Genomic DNA, 13,150 nt, shown 5'->3' on the forward strand with positions numbered 1-13,150 from the left:
AAAAATAATTGTTGTGTTAGAACCGCACAGGTCCAATTACCGTGTTTACAAAATATTTTTCGAAACTATTAATATTCATAAAAGTTATAAAACTTTTATTAAAAATTTATGAAATCTCAAAATCTGAAATTTTATATTTAATTAGGCGCGCATTGGCCTAACTAACATTCAAGATAAAACATTTTGCAAAAATTTTAAGGAGAACAAAAGTTTGAGATAATTTTTTATTTTGGGTTTAATTAGGTCACGTTATATTTATGGCCAATGATATTGCATACAAATTTTTTGAATAAAAATAATACAAATTTTTTGAAAAAAAATAAAAAATTTTAAATCGAAAAATAATTTTGTGTTAGAACCGCACAGGTCCAATTACCCGGTTTACAAAATATTTTTCGAAAATATTAATATTCATAAAAGTTATGAAACTTTTATTAAAAATTTATGAAATCTCAAAATCTGAAATTTTATATTTAATTAGGCGCGCGTTGGCCTTACTAACATTCAAGATAAAACATTTTGCAAAAATTTTGAGTAGAACAAAAGTTTGAGATAAGTTTTATTTTGGGTTTAATTAGGTCACGTGATATTTTTGGCCAATGATATTGCATACAAATTTTTTGAAAAAAAATAAAAAATTTTAAATCGAAAAATAATTGTTGTGTTAGAACCGCACAGGTCCAATTACCGTGTTTACAAAATATTTTTCGAAAATATTAATATTCATAAAAGTTATGAAACTTTTATTAAAAATTTATGAAATCTAAAAGTCTAAAATTTTGTATTATATTACACGCGCATTGGCCTAACTAACATTCAAGATAAAACATTTCGCGAAAATTTTCAGTAAAACAAAAGTTTGAGGTAATTTTTATTATGGGTTTAATTAAGTCACGTGATATTTTTGGCCAATGATATTGCATGCAAATTTAAAAAAAAAAATAAAAAATTTTAAATCGAAAAATAATTGTTGTGTTAGAACCGCACAGGTCCAATTACCGTGTTTACATAATATTTTTCAAAAATATTAATAGTCATAAAAGTTATGAAACTTTTATTAAAAATTTATGAAATCTCAAAACCTAAAATTTTGTATTTTATTAGACGCGCATTGGCTTAACTAACATTCAAGATAAAACATTTCGCGAAAATTTTCATTAAAACAAAAGTTTGAGGTAATTTTTATTTGGGGTTTAATTAGGTCACGTGATATTTTTGGCCAATGATATAGCATACAAATTTTTTAAAAAAATAAAAAATTTTAAATCGAAAAATAATTGTTGTGTTAGAACCGCACAGGTCCAATTACCGTGTTTACAAAATATTTTTCAAAAATATTAATATTCATATAAGTTATGAAACTTTTATTAAAAATTTATGAAATCTCAAAACCTAAAATTTTGTATTTTATTAGACGCGCATTGGCCTAACTAACATTCAAGATAAAACATTTCGCGAAAATTTTTAGTAAAACAAAAGTTTGAGGTAATTTTTATTTTGGTTTTCATTATGTCACGTGATATTTTTGGCCAATGATATTGCATACAAATTTTTTGAAAAAAAATAAAAAATTTTAAATCGAAAAATAATTGTTGTGTTAGAACCGCACAGGTCCAATTACCGTGTTTACAAAATATTTTTCAAAAATATTAATATTCATAAAAGTTATGAAACTTTTATTAAAAATTTATGAAATCTCAAAACCTAAAATTTTGTATTTTATTAGACGCACATTGGCCTAACTAACATTCAAGATAAAACATTTTGCAAAAATTTTAAGGAGAACAAAAGTTTGAGATAATTTTTTATTTTGGGTTTAATTAGGTCACGTGATATTTTTGGCCAATGATATTGCATACAATTTTTTTTTTAAAATAACAAATTTTAAATCAAAAAATAATTGTTGTGTTAGAACCGCACACGTCCAATTACCGTGTTTACAAAATATTTTTCGAAACTATTAATATTCATAAAAGTTATAAAACTTTTATTAAAAATTTATGAAATCTCAAAATCTGAAGTTTTATATTTAATTAGGCGCGCGTTGGCCTAACTAACATTCAAGATAAAACATTTTGCAAAAATTTTGAGTTAAACAAAAGTTTGAGATAATTTTTATTTTGGGTTTAATTAGGTCACGTTATATTTATGGCCAATGATATTGCATACAAATTTTTTGAATAAAAATAATACAAATTTTTTGAAAAAAAATAAAAAATTTTAAATCGAAAAATAATTGTTGTGTTAGAACCGCACAGGTCCAATTACCCGGTTAACAAAATATTTTTTGAAAATATTAATATTCATAAAAGTTATGAAACTTTTATTAAAAATTTATGAAATCTCAAAATCTGAAATTTTATATTTAATTAGGCGCGCGTTGGCCTAACTAACATTCAAGATAAAACATTTTGCAAAAATTTTGAGTAGAACAAAAGTTTGAGATAAGTTTTATTTTGCGTTTAATTAGGTCACGTGATATTTTTGGCCAATGATATTGCATACAAATTTTAAAAAAAATAAAAAATTTTAAATCGAAAAATAATTGTTGTGTTAGAACCGCACAGGTCCAATTACTCTGTTTACGAAATATTTTTCGAAAATATTAATATTCATAAAAGTTATGAAACTTTTATTAAAAATTTATGAAATCTTAAAACCTAAAATTTTGTATTTTATTACACGCGCATTGGCCTAACTAACATTCAAGATAAAACATTTCGCGAAAATTTTCATTAAAACAAAAGTTTGAGGTAATTTTTATTTTAGTTTTCATTAGGTCACGTGATATTTTTGGCCAATGATATTGCATACAAATTTTTTAAAAAAAAAAAAAAATTTTAAATCGAAAAATAATTGTTGTGTTAGAACCGCACAGGTCAAATTACCGTGTTTACAAAATATTTTTCAAAAATATTAATATTCATAAAAGTTATGAAACTTTTATTAAAAATTTATGAAATCTCAAAACCTAAAATTTTGTATTTTATTAGACGCACATTGGCCTAACTAACATTCAAGATAAAACATTTCGCAAAAATTTTCAGTAAAACAAAAGTTTGAGGTAATTTTTATTTTGGGTTTAATTAGGTCACGTGATATTTTTGGCCAATGATATTGCATACAAATTTAAAAAAAAAAAATAAAATATTTTAAATCGAAAAATAATTGTTGTGTTAGAACCGCACAGGTCCAATTACCGTGTTTACAAAATATTTTTCGAAACTATTAATATTCATAAAAGTTATAAAATTTTTATTAAAAATTTATGAAATCTCAAAATCTGAAATTTTATATTTAATTAGGCGCGCATTGGCCTAACTAACATTCAAGATAAAACATTTTGCAAAAATTTTAAGGAGAACAAAAGTTTGAGATAATTTTTTATTTTGGGTTTAATTAGGTCACGTAATATTTTTGGCCAATGATATTGCATACAAATTTAAAAAAAATAAATAAAAAATTTTAAATCGAAAAATAATTGTTGTGTTAGAACCGCACAGGTCCAATTACCGTGTTTACATAATATTTTTCGAAAATATTAATATTCATAAAAGTTATAAAACTTTTATTAAAAATTTATGAAATCTCAAAACCTAAAATTTTGTATTTTATTAGACGCGCATTGGCCTAACTAACATTCAAGAAAAAACATTTCGCGAAAATTTTAAGTAAAACAAAAGTTTGAGGTAATTTTTATTATGGGTTTAATTAGGTCACGTGATATTTTTGGCCAATGATATAGCATACAAATTTTTTAAAAAAATAAAAAATTTTAAATCGAAAAATAATTGTTGTGTTAGAACCGCACAGGTCCAATTACCGTGTTTACAAAATATTTTTCAAAAATATTAATATTCATATAAGTTATGAAACTTTTATTAAAAATTTATGAAATCTCAAAACCTAAAATTTTGTATTTTATTAAACGCGCCCAACTAACATTCAAGATAAAACATTTCGCGAAAATTTTCAGTAAAACAAAAGTTTGAGGTAATTTTTATTTTGGGTTTAATTAGGTCACGTGATATTTTTGGCCAATGATATTGCATACAAATTTTAAAAAAAAAAATAAAAAATTTTAAATCGAAAAAAAATTGTTGTGTTAGAACCGCACAGGTCCAATTACCGTGTTTACAAAATATTTTTCGAAAATATTAATATTCATAAAAGTTATGAAACTTTTATTAAAAATTTATGAAATCTAAAAATCTAAAATTTTGTATTATATTACACGCGCATTGGCCTAACTAACATTCAAGATAAAACATTTCGCGAAAATTTTCAGTAAAACAAAAGTTTGAGGTAATTTTTATTTTGGGTTTAATTAAGTCACGTGATATTTTTGGCCAATGATATTGCATACAAATTTAAAAAAAAAAATAAAAAATTTTAAATCGAAAAATAATTGTTGTGTTAGAACCGCACAGGTCCAATTACCGTGTTTACAAAATATTTTTCAAAAATATTAATAGTCATAAAAGTTATGAAACTTTTATTAAAAATTTATGAAATCTCAAAACCTAAAATTTTGTATTTTATTAGACGCACATTGGCCTAACTAACATTCAAGATAAAACATTTCGCAAAAATTTTCAGTAAAACAAAAGTTTGAGGTAATTTTTATTTTGAGTTTAATTAGGTCACGTGATATTTTTGGCCAATGATATTGCATACAAATTTAAAAAAAAAAATAAAATATTTTAAATCGAAAAATAATTGTTGTGTTAGAACCGCACAGGTCCAATTACCGTGTTTACAAAATATTTTTCGAAACTATTAATATTCATAAAAGTTATGAAACTTTTATTAAAAATTTATGAAATCTCAAAATCTGAAATTTTATATTTAATTAGGCGCGCATTGGCCTAACTAACATTCAAGATAAAACATTTTGCAAAAATTTTAAGGAGAACAAAAGTTTAAGATAATTTTTTATTTTGGGTTTAATTAGGTCACGTTATATTTATGGCCAATGATATTGCATACAAATTTTTTGAATAAAAATAATACAAATTTTTTGAAAAAAAATAAAAAATTTTAAATCGAAAAATAATTGTTGTGTTAGAACCGCACAGGTCCAATTACCCGGTTTACAAAATATTTTTTGAAAATATTAATATTCATAAAAGTTATGAAACTTTTATTAAAAATTTATGAAATCACAAAATCTGAAATTTTATATTTAATTAGGCGCGCGTTGGCCTTACTAACATTCAAGATAAAACATTTTGCAAAAATTTTGAGTAGAACAAAAGTTTGAGATAAGTTTTATTTTGGGTTTAATTAGGTCACGTGATATTTTTGGCCAATGATATTGCATACAAATTTTTTGAAAAAAAATAAAAAATTTTAAATCGAAAAATAATTGTTGTGTTAGAACCGCACAGGTCCAATTACCGTGTTTACAAAATATTTTTCGAAAATATTAATATTCATAAAAGTTATGAAACTTTTATTAAAAATTTATGAAATCTAAAAGTCTAAAATTTTGTATTATATTACACGCGCATTGGCCTAACTAACATTCAAGATAAAACATTTCGCGAAAATTTTCAGTAAAACAAAAGTTTGAGGTAATTTTTATTATGGGTTTAATTAAGTCACGTGATATTTTTGGCCAATGATATTGCATGCAAATTTAAAAAAAAAAATAAAAAATTTTAAATCGAAAAATAATTGTTGTGTTAGAACCGCACAGGTCCAATTACCGTGTTTACAAAATATTTTTCAAAAATATTAATATTCATATAAGTTATGAAACTTTTATTAAAAATTTATGAAATCTCAAAACCTAAAATTTTGTATTTTATTAGACGCGCATTGGCCTAACTAACATTCAAGATAAAACATTTCGCGAAAATTTTTAGTAAAACAAAAGTTTGAGGTAATTTTTATTTTGGTTTTCATTATGTCACGTGATATTTTTGGCCAATGATATTGCATACAAATTTTTTAAAAAATAATAAAAAATTTTAAATCAAAAAATTTTTGTTGTGTTAGAACCGCACAGGTCCAATTACCGTGTTTACAAAATATTTTTCGAAAATATTAATAGTTATAAAAGTTATGAAACTTTTATTAAAAATTTATGAAATCTCAAAACCTAAAATTTTGTATTTTATTAGACGCGCATTGGCCTAACTAACATTCAAGATAAAACATTTCGCGAAAATTTTCAGTAGAACAAAAGTTTGAGATAATTTTTATTTTGGGTTTAATTAGGTCACGTGATATTTTTGGCCAATGATATTGCATACAAATTTTTTGAAAAAAAATAAAAAATTTTAAATCGAAAAATAATTGTTGAGTTAGAACCGCACAGGTCCAATTACCGTGTTTACATAATATTTTTCGAAAATATTAATATTCATAAAAGTTATAAAACTTTTATTAAAAATTTATGAAATCTCAAAATCTGAAATTTTATATTTAATTAGGCGCGCATTGGCCTAACTAACATTCAAGATAAAACATTTTGCAAAAATTTTATGGAGAACAAAAGTTTGAGATAATTTTTTATTTTGGGTTTAATTAGGTCACGTTATATTTATGGCCAATGATATTGCATACAAATTTTTTGAATAAAAATAATACAAATTTTTTGAAAAAAAATAAAAAATTTTAAATCGAAAAATAATTGTTGTGTTAGAACCGCACAGGTCCAATTACCCGGTTTACAATTTTTTTTGAAAATATTAATATTCATAAAAGTTATGAAACTTTTATTAAAAATTTATGAAATCTCAAAATCTGAAATTTTATATTTAATTAGGCGCGCGTTGGCCTAACTAACATTCAAGATAAAACATTTTGCAAAAATTTTGAGTAGAACAAAAGTTTGAGATAAGTTTTATTTTGGGTTTAATTAGGTCACGTGATATTTTTGGCCAATGATATTGCATACAAATTTAAAAAAAAATAAAAAATTTTAAATCGAAAAATAATTGTTGTGTTAGAACCGCACAGGTCCAATTACCCTGTTTACGAAATATTTTTCGAAAATATTAATATTCATAAAAGTTATGAAACTTTTATTAAAAATTTATGAAATCTTAAAACCTAAAATTTTGTATTTTATTACACGCGCATTGGCCTAACTAACATTCAAGATAAAACATTTCGCGAAAATTTTCAGTAAAACAAAAGTTTGAGGTAATTTTTATTTTAGTTTTCATTAGGTCACGTGATATTTTTGGCCAATGATATTGCATACAAATTTTTTGAAAAAAAATAAAAAATTTTAAATCGAAAAATAATTGTTGTGTTAGAACCGCACAGGTCAAATTACCGTGTTTACAAAATATTTTTCAAAAATATTAATATTCATAAAAGTTATGAAACTTTTATTAAAAATTTATGAAATCTCAAAACCTAAAATTTTGTATTTTATTAGACGCGCATTGGCCTAACTAACATTCAAGATAAAACATTTCGCGAAAATTTTAAGTAAAACAAAAGTTTGAGGTAATTTTTATTTGGGGTTTAATTAGGTCACGTGATATTTTTGGCCAATGATATAGCATACAAATTTTTTAAAAAAATAAGAAATTTTAAATCGAAAAATAATTGTTGTGTTAGAACCGCACAGGTCCAATTACCGTGTTTACAAAATATTTTTCAAAAATATTAATATTCATATAAGTTATGAAACTTTTATTAAAAATTTATGAAATCTCAAAACCTAAAATTTTGTATTTTATTAGACGCGCATTGGCCTAACTAACATTCAAGATAAAACATTTCGCGAAAATTTTTAGTAAAACAAAAGTTTGAGGTAATTTTTATTTTGGTTTTCATTATGTCACGTGATATTTTTGGCCAATGATATTGCATACAAATTTTTTAAAAAATAATAAAAAATTTTAAATCAAAAAATTTTTGTTGTGTTAGAACCGCACAGGTCCAATTACCGTGTTTACAAAATATTTTTCGAAAATATTAATAGTTATAAAAGTTATGAAACTTTTATTAAAAATTTATGAAATCTCAAAACCTAAAATTTTGTATTTTATTAGACGCGCATTGGCCTAACTAACATTCAAGATAAAACATTTCGCGAAAATTTTCAGTAGAACAAAAGTTTGAGATAATTTTTATTTTGGGTTTAATTAGGTCACGTGATATTTTTGGCCAATGATATTGCATACAAATTTATTGAAAAAAAATAAAAAATTTTAAATCGAAAAATAATTGTTGAGTTAGAACCGCACAGGTCCAATTACCGTGTTTACATAATATTTTTCGAAAATATTAATATTCATAAAAGTTATGAAACTTTTATTAAAAATTTATGAAATCTAAAAATCTAAAATTTTATATTTTATTACACGCGCATTGGCCTAACTAACATTCAAGATAAAACATTTTGCAAAAATTTTCAGTAAAACAAAAGTTTGAGGTAATTTTTATTTTGGTTTTCATTAGGTCACGTGATATTTTTGGTCAATGATATTGCATACAAATTTTTTAAAAAAAATTAAAAATTTTAAATCAAAAAATGATTGTTGTGTTAGAACCGCACAGGTCCAATTACCGTGTTTACAAAATATTTTTCGAAAATATTAATATTCATAAAAGTTACAAAACTTTTATTAAAAATTTATGAAATCTCAAAATCTGAAATTTTATTTTTAATTAGGCGCGCATTGTCCTAACTAACATTCAAGATAACACATTTTGCAAAAATCTTGAGTAGAACAAAAGTTTGAGATAATTTTTATTTTGGGTTTAATTAGGTCACGTTGTATTTATGGCCAATGAGATTGCAAACAAATTTTTTGAAAAAAAATAAAAAATTTAAATCGAAAAATAATTGTTGTGTTAAAACCGCAAAGGTCCAATTACCGTGTTTACAAAATATTTTTCAAAAATATTAATATTCATAAAAGTTATGAAACTTTTATTAGAAATTTATGAAATCTCAAAACCTAAAATTTTGTATTTTATTAAACGCGCATTGGCCTAACTAACATTCAAGATAAAACATTTCGCGAAAATTTTCAGTAAAACAAAAGTTTGAGGTAATTTTTATTTTGGTTTTCATTATGTCACGTGATATTTTTGGCAAATGATATTGCATACAAATTTTTTAAAAAATAATAAAAAATTTTAAATTAAAAAATGATTGTTGTGTTAGAACTGCACAGGTCCAATTACCGTGTTTACAAAATATTTTTCGAAAATATTAATATTCATAAAAGTTACGAAACTTTTATTAAAAATTTATGAAATCTCAAAATCTGAAATTTTATATTTAATTAGGCGCGCATTGTCCTAACTAACATTCAAGATAACACATTTTGCAAAAATTTTGAGTAGAACAAAAGTTTGAGATAATTTTTATTTTGGGGATAATTAGGTCACGTTGTATTTATGGCCAATGAGATTGCATACAAATTTTTTGAAAAGAAATAAAAAATTTAAATCGAAAAATAATTGTTGTGTTAAAACCGCAAAGGTCCAATTACCGTGTTTACAAAATATTTTTCGAAAATATTAATATTCATAAAAGTTATGAAACTTTTATTAAAAATTTATGAAATCTCAAAACCTAAAATTTTGTATTTTATTAAACGCGCATTGGCCTAACTAACATTCAAGATAAAACATTTCGCGAAAATTTTCAGTAAAACAAAAGTTTGAGGTAATTTTTATTTTGGTTTTCATTATGTCACGTGATATTTTTGGCCAATGATATTGCATACAAATTTTTTAAAAAATAATAAAAAATTTTAAATCAAAAAATGATTGTTGTGTTAGAACCGCACAGGTCCAATTACCGTGTTTACAAAATATTTTTCGAAAATATTAATAGTTATAAAAGTTATGAAACTTTTATTAAAAATTTATGAAATCTCAAAACCTAAAATTTTGTATTTTATTAGACGCGCATTGGCCTAACTAACATTCAAGATAAAACATTTCGCGAAAATTTTCAGTAGAACAAAAGTTTGAGATAATTTTTATTTTGGGTTTAATTAGGTCACGTGATATTTTTGGCCAATGATATTGCATACAAATTTTTTGAAAAAAAATAAAAAATTTTAAATCGAAAAATAATTGTTGAGTTAGAACCGCACAGGTCCAATTACCGTATTTACATAATATTTTTCGAAAATATTAATATTCATAAAAGTTATGAAACTTTTATTAAAAATTTATGAAATCTATAAATCTAAAATTTTATATTTTATTACACGCGCATTGGCCTAACTAACATTCAAGATAAAACATTTCGCGAAAATTTTCAGTAAAACAAAAGTTTGAGGTAATTTTTATTTTGGTTTTCATTATGTCACGTGATATTTTTGGCCAATGATATTGCATACAAATTTTTTAAAAAATAATAAAAAATTTTAAATCAAAAAATGATTGTTGTGTTAGAACCGCACAGGTCCAATTACCGTGTTTACAAAATATTTTTCGAAAATATTAATATTCATAAAAGTTACGAAACTTTTATTAAAAATTTATGAAATCTCAAAATCTGAAATTTTATATTTAATTAGGCGCGCATTGTCCTAACTAACATTCAAGATAACACATTTTGCAAAAATTTTGAGTAGAACAAAAGTTTGAGATAATTTTTATTTTGGGTTTAATTAGGTCACGTTGTATTTATGGCCAATGAGATTGCATACAAATTTTTTGAAAAGAAATAAAAAATTTAAATCGAAAAATAATTGTTGTGTTAAAACCGCAAAAGTCCAATTACCGTGTTTACAAAATATTTTTCAAAAATATTAATATTCATAAAAGTTATAAAACTTTTATTAGAAATTTATGAAATCTCAAAACCTAAAATTTTGTATTTTATTAAACGCGCATTGGCCTAACTAACATTCAAGATAAAACATTTCGCGAAAATTTTCAGTAAAACAAAAGTTTGAGGTAATTTTTATTTTGGTTTTCATTATGTCACGTGATATTTTTGGCCAATGATATTGCATACAAATTTTTTAAAAAATAATAAAAAATTTTAAATCAAAAAATGATTGTTATGTTAGAACCGCACAGGTCCAATTACCGTGTTTACAAAATATTTTTCGAAAATATTAATAGTTATAAAAGTTATGAAACTTTTATTAAAAATTTATGAAATCTCAAAACCTAAAATTTTGTATTTTATTAGACGCGCATTGGCCTAACTAACATTCAAGATAAAACATTTTGCGAAAATTTTCAGTAGAACAAAAGTTTGAGATAATTTTTATTTTGGGTTTAATTAGGTCACGTTGTATTTATGGCCAGTTAGAACCGCACAGGTCCAATTACCGTGTTTACAAAATATTTTTCGAAAATATTAATATTCATAAAAGTTACGAAACTTTTATTAAAAATTTATGAAATCTCAAAATCTGAAATTTTATATTTAATTAGGCGCGCATTGTCCTAACTAACATTCAAGATAACACATTTTGCAAAAATTTTGAGTAGAACAAAAGTTTGAGATAATTTTTATTTTGGGTTTAATTAGGTCACGTTGTATTTATGGCCAATGAGATTGCATACAAATTTTTTGAAAAGAAATAAAAAATTTAAATCGAAAAATAATTGTTGTGTTAAAACCGCAAAGGTCCAATTACCGTGTTTACAAAATATTTTTCAAAAATATTAATATTCATAAAAGTTATAAAACTTTTATTAGAAATTTATGAAATCTCAAAACCTAAAATTTTGTATTTTATTAAACGCGCATTGGCCTAACTAACATTCAAGATAAAACATTTCGCGAAAATTTTCAGTAAAACAAAAGTTTGAGGTAATTTTTATTTTGGTTTTCATTAGGTCACGTGATATTTTTGGTCAATGATATTGCATACAAATTTTTTAAAAAAAATTAAAAATTTTAAATCAAAAAATGATTGTTGTGTTAGAACCGCACGGGTCCAATTACCGTGTTTACAAAATATTTTTCGAAAATATTAATATTCATAAAAATTACAAAACTTTTATTAAAAATTTATGAAATCTCAAAATCTGAAATTTTATTTTTAATTAGGCGCGCATTGTCCTAACTATCATTCAAGATAACACATTTTGCAAAAATTTTGAGTAGAACAAAAGTTTGAGATAATTTTTATTTTGGGTTTAATTAGGTCACGTTGTATTTATGGCCAATGAGATTGCATACAAATTTTTTGAAAAAAAATAAAAAATTTAAATCGAAAAATAATTGTTGTGTTAAAACCGCAAAGGTCCAATTACCGTGTTTACAAAATATTTTTCAAAAATATTAATATTCATAAAAGTTATGAAACTTTTATTAGAAATTTATGAAATCTCAAAACCTAAAATTTTGTATTTTATTAAACGCGCATTGGCCTAACTAACATTCAAGATAAAACATTTCGCGAAAATTTTCAGTAAAACAAAAGTTTGAGGTAATTTTTATTTTGGTTTTCATTATGTCACGTGATATTTTTGGCCAATGATATTGCATACAAATTTTTCAAAAAATAATAAAAAATTTTAAGTTAAAAAATGATTGTTGTGTTAGAACCGCACAGGTCCAATTACCGTGTTTACAAAATATTTTTCGAAAATATTAATATTCATAAAAGTTACGAAACTTTTATTAAAAATTTATGAAATCTCAAAATCTGAAATTTTATATTTAATTAGGCGCGCATTGTCCTAACTAACATTCAAGATAACACATTTTGCAAAAATTTTGAGTAGAACAAAAGTTTGAGATAATTTTTATTTTGGGGATAATTAGGTCACGTTGTATTTATGGCCAATGAGATTGCATACAAATTTTTTGAAAAGAAATAAAAAATTTAAATCGAAAAATAATTGTTGTGTTAAAACCGCAAAGGTCCAATTACCGTGTTTACAAAATATTTTTCAAAAATATTAATATTCATAAAAGTTATGAAACTTTTATTAGAAATTTATGAAATCTCAAAACCTAAAATTTTGTATTTTATTAAACGCGCATTGGCCTAACTAACATTCAAGATAAAACATTTCGCGAAAATTTTCAGTAAAACAAAAGTTTGAGGTAATTTTTATTTTGGTTTTCATTATGTCACGTGATATTTTTGGCCAATGATATTGCATACAAATTTTTTAAAAAATAATAAAAAATTTTAAATTAAAAAATGATTGTTGTGTTAGAACCGCACAGGTCCAATTACCGTGT

This window comes from Corella eumyota, chromosome 4 (assembly GCF_963082875.1).
Source record: "Corella eumyota chromosome 4, kaCorEumy4.1, whole genome shotgun sequence".
NCBI lineage: Eukaryota > Metazoa > Chordata > Ascidiacea > Phlebobranchia > Corellidae > Corella > Corella eumyota.